The sequence below is a fragment of the Papio anubis genome, chromosome 12 (assembly GCF_008728515.1).
Source record: "Papio anubis isolate 15944 chromosome 12, Panubis1.0, whole genome shotgun sequence".
In the NCBI taxonomy this organism is placed as follows: domain Eukaryota; kingdom Metazoa; phylum Chordata; class Mammalia; order Primates; family Cercopithecidae; genus Papio; species Papio anubis.
In genome coordinates, this window is record NC_044987.1 from 113,119,412 (window position 1) to 113,131,601 (window position 12,190).

The following is a 12,190-nucleotide window of genomic DNA, read 5'->3' on the forward strand; positions in this document are numbered from 1 at the left end:
AGCTTCCTGAGTAGCTGGGACTGTATACAGGCACATGCCACCATGCCCTGCTAATTTTTTAATTTTTATTTTGTAGAGACGTTTTGCTATGTTGCCCAGGCTGGTCTGGAACTCCTGGGCTCAACCAGTCCTTCCACCTCAGCCCTCCAAAGTGCTGGGATTATAAGCATGAGCCACCACCACATCTGACCAACTATTTGTTTATTTGAATTTAAACTGATGACATTAGAACCCCAATTCCTTTATAATGTGCCTTAATATGTGAATTTGGATATCTTGTGAGCCAAATAATGACCTCTGAAATTAACATGTTTATATTAAAAGATAGAAATTTTGTTAATGTTAGAAAGTAACTCAAACATATTAAGTAGTTATGTTGTTCTTGACATTTGGAACTTGACCATATTTATATTTTTAAGGGTTTTTTTTTCCTTAGGAGAATAATTTAAGCAAATAGGTATTAAATTTATTCTACTGTGGAAGAAAAATATAGTATAAATAGAACAAATAATTATTTCCTCTCTTGTATTTCAGATCTTTAAGAATACATTCTAATCTTAAGTCACTATTTTTTTTTCTTTTCTTTTATCTTTTTTTTTTTTTTTTTTTTGAGATAGAGTCTTACTCTTTTGCCCAGGCTGGAGTGCAATGGTGTGATCTCGGCTCACTGCAACCTCCACCCACCAGGTTCAAGCGATTCTCTCACCTCAGCCTCCTGAGTAGCTGGGATTACAGGCATGCACCACCACACCCAGCTAATTTTTGTATTTTTAGTAGAAACGGGGTTTCATCATGTTGGCCAGGCTGGTCTCAAACTCCTGACCTCAAGTGATTCGCCTGTCTTGGCCTCCCAAAGTGCTGGCATTACAGGCATGGGGCATGTCGCCAGGCCAAGTCACTTTTTTCATATAGAAAAGGGATAGTTAGGCCGGGCGCAGTGGCTCACACCTGTAATCTCAGTACTTTGGGAGGCTGAGACGGGCGGATCACGAGGTCAGGAGATCGAGACCATCCTGGCTAACATGGTGAAACCCCGTCTCTACTAAAATACAAAAAAAAAAAAATTAGCCAGGCGTGGTGGCGGGCGCCTGTAGTCCCAGCTACTCGGGAGGCTGAGGCAGGAGAATGGCGTGAACCCGGGAGGCGGAGCTTGTAGTGAGCCGAGATCGCGCCACTGCACTCCAGCCTGGGCGACAGAGCGAGACTCCGTCTAAAAAAATAAATAAATAAAAAGAAAAGGGATAGCTGATACTCTAAACGGTGTAACAGTGTAACCCATGGCTAACATACCTAATGTATGACATGTTGAAAAGAGAACTGTCATAGCTTTAAAAATTATTTTCATCCCTGGTTAACAGAAATTACATGTGCACTCAAGTAGAAGGGAGGTAAATAAAAAGGATTTAAATTAAAAATGAATGTTTAAATAGGTTTCAGTTTCACAGTGTATATTAGAATTTGTAAGACAGCACATATACTTATTCTTACTTTTTGCTTACAAAAAATTTTTTTTGACCAGTGTAGATTGAGAATAGCGCTATTGTAAAAAGGTAATTAAGAATGCCCTATCTGGCTGGTCGCGGTGGCTCACACCTGTAATCCTAGCACTTTAGGAGGCCAAGGCAGGCGGGTCACCTGACGTCAGAAGTTCGTGGCCAACGTGGCGAAATCCCGTCTCTACTGAAAATACAAAAATTAGCCGGGTGTGGTGGCAGGCACCTATAATACCAGCTACTCGGGAGGCTGAGGCAGGAGAATCACTTGAACCTGGGGGACAAAGTTTGCAATGATCCAAGATCGCGCCATTGCACTCCAGCCTGGACGAAAGAGCGAAACTCCATCTCAAAAACAATACAAAACAAAAAGAATGCCCTATCCTCGAATGGGTTTCATTTAACCTCTATTAGTAGCATTTTCTCCTGCAACAAACAAATAAACAAAACACATGATGGAAAAGTAGCCCAGTGGGGCCCTACGTCATTGGTGGTCTAGAGGTTAGTCTGTTCAGTTGTTTGAGGGAACACCTTGGCAGATGATTAGGTGTTTTCTAGGGTAGCCAAGACTGGTAGCTTCCAGTCTGCCTTAGTGAAAATAAGGGAAGAGGAAGCTGTTGATATAGTTGGTTAACTATATTAAAACCCTGGGTGGGAGATGAGGGCTCTGGAAACAGTCCACTTCCACACAGGCCTTTGAAAGTGACTACTGCCACCAGCATGCACCTTGAGTCCGTCACCAACACTAACCCAACTAATTTCTTTGGCTTCATATACCTTAGCTATCTAGCCTTAGGGAAATTGTGGCTATTTTTATATACTCCAATCATGTTAAGCAATATGTAGTAATAATAGGACTTAAAAAAAAATATAGAGAGAGACAAGGTCTCACTAGGTTGCCTAGGCTGAACTCCTGAACACAAGCGGCCCTCCCACCTCAGCTTCCCAAAGTGCTGGGATTACAGGCATGAGCCACCATACCTGGGCTAAATAGGACTTTTTAAGGTTTAAGAATGACATGATTTTTTTTATCCTGAAATATGTATTTATCATTATTGGGTTTCAGGTAGATGCATGTATAAAAAATGTCATTAATTCAGACTGAGTAAAGGGCAGTTAAAGTTTTTTAAAGTAAATTTTGTGATATTTACTAAGTTGTAGTGCTTTGAGAATACAGCTACATAAGCTAGGAAGTTAAACTTTTGATATGAATAGATTTCTAATTAGAATGTCAATGGAGTACCCCTGAGTAGTCCTTGTGGTCTTTTGCTTATGGCTTCCTTTTTCTATGAAGCAACATTATATTTCAGCCTAATCCCTGAGAGTTTCAAAATAGTGGATTACATTTTAATGTTTTCCTGTACTTCATAAAAACATACGAAGATATTGACAGAAGTATAGATGTAGTATGTGGCTAATTTTTATTGAAATTTTACTATGCCCAGTAAACTTTAAATGAATCATCTCATTTAATCTTCATAAGCAGTTCTATGAAGGAAAGGGACTGGCTCTTTTACCAATTGAAATGACTTGAAAATGGTGAAATCACTTGCTCAAGGTAACACAGCAAGTAAGTGGTAGATGGAGGATGCCAAAGCCATGGTCATAACTGCTCTACCTGTAATAAAGATGATCAGATAAACTAGCTATATTTTAGGGTTTAGACTTCTTTTTAGAGATGGCATTTTGAAGTTAGTATTAAAATCATGACAGCAGAAGAGGTAGATACTGTTGTTTTGACCATATTATCGCTATTAGTGATATAATTTAGTATCATCTGGGGTATATGCTCCCTCCAACAAAATCAAAATCAGACTGAAATTTTGTTTTACTTTTCAAAACCTTTGATAAGAGTGGAAGCTGGAAAATACTGTTTCTTTAGAAAGCATTGGAAGAAAAGTAGGTGAAAATGAGATTGGAAAGAGAGGATCCATCCACCATGCCACATTGGAAGCACATTTGCATTAATGAACGCTTGCATTCAATTTGACTAATGCAGTAGGCATCTGGAATAGGAAGTTACAACCCTGAACTTGGGGGCAAGCATTGAGGAAAAAAATAAATTTGCCAGTTACAGCCTTTTTAAAAAAAAAAACAGAACAAAAACAAAACAAAAGAAAAACATTTTTCTTTGTGTAAAAGAGACTTTTTGTTTAGGATCTAGCTTGGCTGCAGAGTGTCTGCTGGCTAACTTCCTATTTTGATGCTGTGGCTGAAAGTTGTTGATACTGTTTTGCACGAATTTGTCGTCTTGTTTTGTGAACATGAGAAAATTCAAGTGTAGGAAAACCTATACCTGAATATTTCAAACCTCCCTCAAATGAGTATGGATGTGAAAAAGTAAGTGGCTACTACAGGCTGGCACCCATTGTTCACTGATGTATATAGTGATTCCATGTTATAGATATCCTTTTAGTAAAAAGTAATGAATTTCTTAGGTGAGCGGGTAATTAACAACATGGTAACTATAACCTAATTTTAAACTATTTACTCTTTTTAGGAAGAACTCTTTGATATAGTATATAACATTCCTTATTCCTTAATTATAGATCACATTTTGTTTTTAGTAATGAAGTTGTAAGTACTTGAATAGATGAGTACTAAATCTTTAAGAGACACTTTGAGGAAAAAGAAGCAGAATAAATAGTATATGAAGGATTTTCAATTCAAATGTATTTACTCATAAGTACTTTTTGTTGGTTGGTTGTTTGTTTTTTAAGAGATGTGGTCTCACTGTGTTTCCCAGGATGGTGTCAAACTCCTGGACTCAAGCAATCTTCCCACCTCAGCCTCCTGAGTAGCTGGGACTACAGGCGGGCACCACTGTGCCCAGTCATAGACATTGTAGTTTTTTGTTGTTGTTGTTTTTATCATGTTATTTTAAACTCCCCATCTTGCTCTGAAGAATAAAATACTCTGGGCATAAAAGAGATAAATTTCTGCCTCAATTCCCATACCAGATTTTCTAGTCAGATGTGGTTTTTTCCTTCTTCCAATAAAAATGCAGAATTACTGTACTTTAGAATTAGTATATGGAAGTGTTTAGGCACGGGAAGACCACTCCTGCTGCATGCCTTGCTACTCTTAAGTTGTGCCCAGTTCAAGCCCATCTATGTGAGGAGAAGCCATGAGAGTGGCTCCTCCTGTGGGATTTTATGGGACTAGAGCTCTGAAGTATGACCCTTATCTTTCTGCCCTTTCAACACATACCAGATGTATTAAGGCTGTGGTTCTGAAACCAAGTTCGTTGCCTGGGAAACTTGTAATACAAATTCCTGAGCTCTGTCCTCTTTAGGAAGTTCTGAGGCAGTAAATCAGAGATAAACCCCGTGAAGAACTAGTAGTTGCTCTTAAGTTTGAGAGGGATTGTGAAAAATTGTGCCAAAGGCTGTCTCTGTGCTCGGTTATTAAATTGTTCAGCTGGTTGTACATTGAACTAAAATATACTTTGACCCTGCTGGTGGTAAAGATCATTTGCGAAACATTTTGTTCAGGAAAATTTACTGGCTGGGTGTGGTGGATCACTTGAGGTCAGGAGTTTGAGACAAGCCTGGCGGACATGGCAAACCCCCATCTCTGCTAAAAATACAAAAATTAGCTGGGTGTGGTGGTGTGTGCCTGTAGTCCCAGCTACTCGGGAGGCTGGGGCAGGGGAATCACTTGAACTGGGGAGGTGGAGGTTGCAGTGAGCTGAGATCAGGCCACTGCACTCCAGCCTGGTTGACAGAGTGAGACTGAGACTGTTTCAAAAAAAGGAAAAGTTATTTATCTTTCAATGTTGGCTTAGAATTTCTTATATGTTGAGTTCCCTTGTGGGGTTTTTGGTTTTGTTTTTTGGGTTTTTTTGGTTTGTTTTTTTTTTTTGAGACGGGATCTCACTCTGTTGCCCAGGATGAATGCAGTGGGTCAATTAGGGCTCACTGCAGTCTCGACTTCCCAGGCTCAAGCGATCCTCCCACCTTACCTTCCTGAGTAGTTGGAACCACAGGCATGTGCCACCACACCAAGCTAATTAAAAAAAAATATATATATATATATATATATTTTTTTTTTGAGACGGAGTTTTCGTTCTTGTTGCCCAGGCTGGAGTGTGATGGCCCAATCTTGGCTCACACCCAGGTTCAAGTGATTCTCCTGCCTCAGCCTCCTGAGTAGCTGGAATTACAGGCATGTGCGACCATTCCTGGCTAATTTTGTATTTTTAGTAGAGATGGGGTTTCTCCATGTTGGTCAAGCTGTTCTCAAGCTCTCAACCTCGGGTGATCTGCCTGCCTCAGCCTCCTAAAGTGCTGGGATTACAGTCGTGAGCCACTGCCCCGGGCCCTAAAATTTTTTATAGAGAAGGGGTCTGTCTCATCATTTTGCCCAGGCTCGTCTAACTTCTGGGCTCAAGCAGTCCTCCCACCTGAGCCTCCCAAAGTGTTGAGATTACAGGCATGAGCCACCATGCCAGGCTGGGCTCTCAAACATCTTTATCTGCATAGAACCTAGCACAATTCTTGGGATGCCATAGGCGTTTGGTTTGTATCAACATATTCAGACGTTGCATCACCCAAGATTTTGAAGTAAATAAAAGCTCTTTGAATTATTTCCCTTAATATGTGAATGGTAGAAGGGAAAGTGTCTAAAGCTCTACCTGAGGATTTTCTGTATTATATTATACCAGATGAAGGTGGTTACAATTTGCCAATATGCCTTTTCTCTCCCCTAATAAAAAGGCATGTGGTCTGGAGTCTCTATGTCAAGAGAGTTTTTTGAGAATGTGGTGTTTGGGGACATTTATTGGGGATTTACTAAGTGGCAGATACTGCTGTGAACATATATTAATTCATTTAATCCTCGCAGCAGTTCTAAAGTTAGGTGCTTTAATTTTCCCATTTTGATGAAATTTTGATGAGATGGGATTAAGCAGTTTACTCAGGGCCACACGATTAGTAATTGTGATGAAAGGACTTGGAATTTTTTTTTTTTTTTTTTTTTTTTTTTGAGATGGAGTCTCACACTGTTGCCTGGGCTGGAATGCAATGGCGTGATCTTGGCTCACTGCAACCTCCACCTCCTGGGTTCAAGTGATTCTCCTGCCTCAGCCTCCTGAGTAGCTGGGATTATAGGCATGCGCCACCACATTCAGCTAATTTTTTCTATTTTTAGTAGAGACAGGGTTCTCCATGTTGGTCAGGCTGGTCTCGAACTCCTGACCTCATGATCTGCCCAGCTCGGCCCCCAAAGTGCTGGGATTACAAGCGTGAGCCACCGTACCTGGCTGACTTTGAATTTTTTAATAAGAATTTTTTGGCTGGGCGCGGTGGCTCACGCCTGTAATCCCAGCACTTTCTGAGAGGCCAAGGTGGGCAGATCACCTGAGGTTGGGAGTTCCAAACCACCCTGACCAACATGGAGAAACCCCATCTCTACTAAAAATACAAAATTAGCTGGGCATGGTGGTGCATGCCTGTAATCCCAGCTACTCCAGAGACTGAAGCAGGAGAATTGCTTGAATGCAGGAGGCAGAGGTTGCAGTGAGCCGAGATCACACCATTGCACTCCAGCCCGGACTAAAACAGTGAAATTCCATCTCAAAAAAAAAAAAATTTATTTGGGTCTAAAAATTTAGAATTTAGAATATGACTACCAACTTAATTTCCTAGTCTTTGTTTCAGATAATATATCTCAGTGGGGTATTTAGAGTTTAAGAAGATGAGTAATCATGCAGCTGAGTACTTGATAAGTTTGAGAACATGTTCATGATCACTGTGGGGATATGACATTTTTTACCTCTTACCGTATATTGATTCTCACCCACCCCCCTTTTTTTGAGACAAGGTCTTGCTGTGTCACCCAGGGTGGAGTGCATGGCTCACTGCAGCCTCGACCTCCTGGGCTCAAGCAGTCCTCCCACTTCAGCCTCCCAAGTAGTCAGGACCACAGGTGCATACCACCGTGCCTGGCTAATTGTTTAATTTTTTTGTAGAGATGGGGTCGCACTGTGTTGCCCAGGTGGGTCTCAAACTCCTAGGCTCAAGCCATCTCCCTACCTTGGCCTCTCAAAGTGCTAGGATTACAGGCATGAGCCACTACACCCAGCTGATTACCTTTTTAGTAAATCTACTAGATCTATGACCTTATTTGTTAATAATTAGAGTAGCACCATGTTTTTAAGTGATTAGAACTCTTGAAAATGAATATCCACATTAAATTCCGTTATAGCAAAGAACTAATTTAGAAAATGTTCATAATGAGTTTTGATGGCGATTTGTTTTGAGTAATGTTGGAAGGCTCTTGGAGTGCATGTGAAGGGATGAATCTTTTGAAAAAAGAAAGGTGGTAGACATTTTCTGAGACATAAAATAATCCAGATTTATTCCACCAGACAGTTTTACAGTGTTTAGTATTTTAGGAGCTAACTGCCTTCAGATTCACTGGACTATTCTGTCCTTTTGCCATGTACTGACCTGGGCAACACCAGTGACTACAAGTGCCATGCTGACCAGTTGGAAGAGTCTTTGCTTATCGGAGCTGTTCTAAAAGGCTTATTAGTTTTTGGTCTTCATTCTATTTAATGTTTTCATGCCTTTATACGCTTTTTACTTCCAGCCCAATTTTTCCCATTGTCTTGGTACAGGTCAGCTCTGTCCACATTTGTTAGGGTTTCAGCTAGCCAAAAATGGTCTTTTCATTTGCTGAAATTCTAAACAAAATAATTAAAGTTAAAGCTCAGATGATGATGCTACCTTATTTTTCTACACGTGGGAAAGCTTGACTGACAATAATGATTAGCGCCTGCATCTCACAATCACTGAGAAATGAAGGCAGCACTGACCTCTGTTTACCCTCTGAGCTTGCCCCCAGAAAATAATATACACCCTGAATGGTAAGTTATAATATTTTTATTAGGGAACATTATTAGAGGTTTTTTTATATATCTAGTAACCATGTCATATTAAGTAATCTTTTTTCTTTTTCTTTTTTCCTTTTGTTTTTCTTTTTTTCTTTTCCTTTCTTTTCTTTTCTTTTTTTTCTCCACTCTTGTCACCCAAGCTGGAGTGCAGTGGCATGACCGTGGCTCACTGCAGCCTTGACCTCCCAAACTCAAGCAATCCTCCCACTCCAGCCTCCCAAGTGACTGGGACTACAGGCACGTGCCACCATGCACAGCTAATTTTTCTGTTTTTTGTAGGGGCAGGGTCTCACCATGTTGCCCGGGCTGATCTTGACCTCTTGGACTCAAGCAGTCTTCCCTCCTCTGCCTCCCAAAGTTCTGAGATATAGGCATGAGCCACCACACCCAGCCTAAATAATCTTTAATGTTTGAAGTCTGTCAGGCCATTATGGTACTCAGTAGAGGACTTCTTAGTATTCTGAATATAGGACTTCTAACTTTATCTTTAGTTTTACCTAAGATTATTCTACACCTAACTTGAAACTTTTGGAGTACTAAAAGTTCAAGAAAGTTAAGAGAAAAGCAAAACTGGTAAACTGACCAGTTTGTGTCCTGCTAAAGCATAGATAGTTTTGCCGTGCTCTTCCCAGTGATGTGAATATTCTTTGGTTAGCATTCAATTTGGTTGCTTTCTTTTTAGTTTAATCAAGCACCATCACCACGATATCATTGTCATCATCATTTTACTTATTGATTTTGCTTATTGTCTGCCTTCCCCTCTGTGTTGTAAGCTCCATAAAGGCAAGAAATTTTTTCTGTTTTATTCACTGCTTTAAGCCCAGTTTCTAAAACAATGTCTGGCATGTGGTAGGCACTCAATAAATACCTCTTGAATTATTGCTAATTCATTTTGTAGACTTTCATCTGTAAGATGACAGATCTGAATCATCTGAAATCTCCATCTCCATAAGCTGGCTGGGCGCAGTGGGTCATGCCTGTAATCCTAGTACTTTGGGAGGCTGAGGCGAGCGGACTGCTTGAGCTCAGGTGTTCGAGACCAGCCTGGGCAGTGTGGTAAAACCACATCTCTACTAAAAATACAAAAAATTAGCCAGGTGTGGTGGTGCACGCCTGTAATCCCAGATACTCGGGAGGCTGAGGCAGGAAAATTGCTTGAATCTGGGAGGCGGAGGTTGCAGTGAGCCGAGATTACACCATTGCACTCCAGCCTGGGCGACAGAACTAGACTCTGTCTTAAAAAAGCACACAAAAAACACATAAAAAAACATATAAGCTGAACCTTCCCTGTGGGGTGGAGTCAGTTTGACTTACCTCAGAGTTGTTTGAAGAGAGAGGTTTCCAAACAGTTTTACAATAACCGTAGTTCACTGAATGCTTTCTGGTAGAAACACTGACTAGTAGCTTCAGTAACAATGCATGGCTCAGATTGTGGAATATTTCTGATTTAAATGTAATCTGTAGTACTTTACACTTCAGATGTTTGAACCTTTTAACTTACAGTGCTGGGCTTCATTTCTGTTGTGCCCTAATCTAGTCATGCTGAATATCCATACTATATAATGGCAGATGCAAACCATGTTTTACTAAATTAGAACTGCATATGAGTTATAGTTTACTTCAAGTGTTTTGTTTTGGTAATATAGCTTTGCCACCAAGCTTTAACTGTTTTCCTTAATGTACAAAGACTTTTTATTCTAATAACCAGTTTTCAGTTATACTATTTCTAAAGCTCAGCTCTTATTACATCAAATTTCAGTGATGTGTTGAAGTAGGGGAACTTTATATGGCATTTCAAAACATTTTTATAATAGTGGAATTTTATTTATTGAAAAATATTTTTGTCTTTAATAAAATAATTTTGAATGACGTCATAATTTTGCTTTTATCTGGTATTCGGATGTTTACATGAAAAAGAGAATATAGACTGAATAAAGATAATCCTAAAAGAACTTCTCTGTCACATTTTCCCAGTTATTCATGCTCAAGGCATTGCTGTCCTGAGCCTACTTAGGTCTCAGCTGACCAAGCTGAATCTTTGATTCACTTATTTGGGGCTATTTATTTAAGACCCACTTTGTTCCAGCTCCAAAGATACAACAATATGCAAGAAAGACAGCGCCCAGGGCTGGGCTTGGTGGCTAATGCCTATAATCCCAGCGCTTTGGGAGGCCAAGGTGGGCAGGTTGCTTGAACCCAATAGTTTGAGACCAACCTGGCAATGTAGCGAGGCACCATGTCTGTAGAAAGTTTAAAAATTAGCCAGGTGTGGTGGCATGTGCCTGTGGTCCCAGCTACTTGGGAGGCTGAGGTGGGAGGATAGCTCGAGGCCAGGAGGTCAAGGCTGCAATGAGCCACAATTGCACCACTTGCACTCTGGCCTGGAGGACAGAGGAAGACCCTGTCTCAAATACAAACAAATAAGTGAAGTAAGAAAGCACCAGCCCTTGGGATATTTGTTTTGATCCTTTTCCCCAGTAAAAACTTGTTAGAGTAGGAAGTTAGAAAACAGCGTGGTAGATTGATGGCTTATTAACTGCTAAGACAACATATTAATTTGAGAAGGATATTTTCTATTTTAAAAGTAATTCTGGAGTTAACTCTTTTTTTTTTTTGGAGACGGAGTTTCACTTTTGTTATTCAGGCTGGGGTGCAATGGCACGACCTCAGCTCACTGCAGTGTCTGCCTCCCAGGTTCAGAGGATTCTCCTGCCTCAGCCTCCTGAGTAGGTGGGATTACAGGTGCCTGCCACTACGCCTGGCTAATTTTTTTATATTTTTAGTAGAGACGAGGTTTCACCATTTTGGTCAGGCTGGTCTCAAACTCCTGACCTCAGGTGAGCCACTGCACCCGGCCCAGTTAACTCTGTCTTAACCAAAGAAATCAATTTGCACAGTACAATATTGATTTCAATGACAAGTTAGTACAAGAGATTTTGGAGGGGCCATGCGTGGCAGCTCACGCCTGTAATCCCAGCACTTAGGGAGGCCAAGGTGGGTAGATCACTTGAGGTTGGGAGTTCAAAACCAGCCTGGCCAACATGGTGAAACACCGTCTCTTCTAAAAATACAAAAATTAGCCAGGCTTGATGGTACTTGCCTGTAATCCCAGCTACTTGAGAGACTGAGGCAGGAGAATCACTTGAACCTGGGAGGTGGAGGTTGCAGTGAGCTGAGATTATGCGATTACACTCCAGCCTGGGCGACAAGAAAAAGACTCTGTATTTAAATAAAAAAAAAAAAAAGATTTTGGAGGGAGTCCACCTTTTTCAGTACGCTTTAGTTTAGAACATCACAGCTATTTATTTGTACATGGGACAGATTCTTCCTGTGGATAGAATAGAATAATTCTAGTCTCATTTTCAGGTTCAGGGAGGGTCTACTGCATCTCCTAAAAATCAAAAACAAGTCTGGCCACTTGTTTTTTTCCTTCTCAGATTGTGAGACTATAATAGTGGATTTATAGAGGCAGTCTGTGCTCTGAATTGTTCAGCTTACAGATTGAAGTCTATCAACTCTTTATAGTATCAGGTTATTTATTTTGTATCAATTATTTGCTTTTGTTGATTAGCTCTACCAAAATAATAAAAAACCTCCCAAGATTTCTCAATCTTTCCGCCCTTCTTTATGCTTTCTCTTTACAATGGAAAAGTAGTCCAAAAAGTATTTGTTAGGAAATTTTTTTGTTATTTGCAGTTCGTGGCATGATATGGCTTTTCTGTTTCACTGTTGGCAGCTTTATGCATGTCCTGTAGGATAACTTGATCATTTTGTTACATATTTATGTGTGTATATATAC

General features: G+C 40.3%; 1 protein-coding gene across 5 annotated transcripts in view; it reads left to right on the forward strand.

Annotated features, from left to right (window-relative positions):
* The window catches only part of RTN3 (reticulon 3), a 72,051-nt gene that overhangs the window by 22,804 nt on the left and 37,057 nt on the right, over window positions 1-12,190 (forward strand). The gene's annotated exons all lie outside the window — the stretch shown is intronic.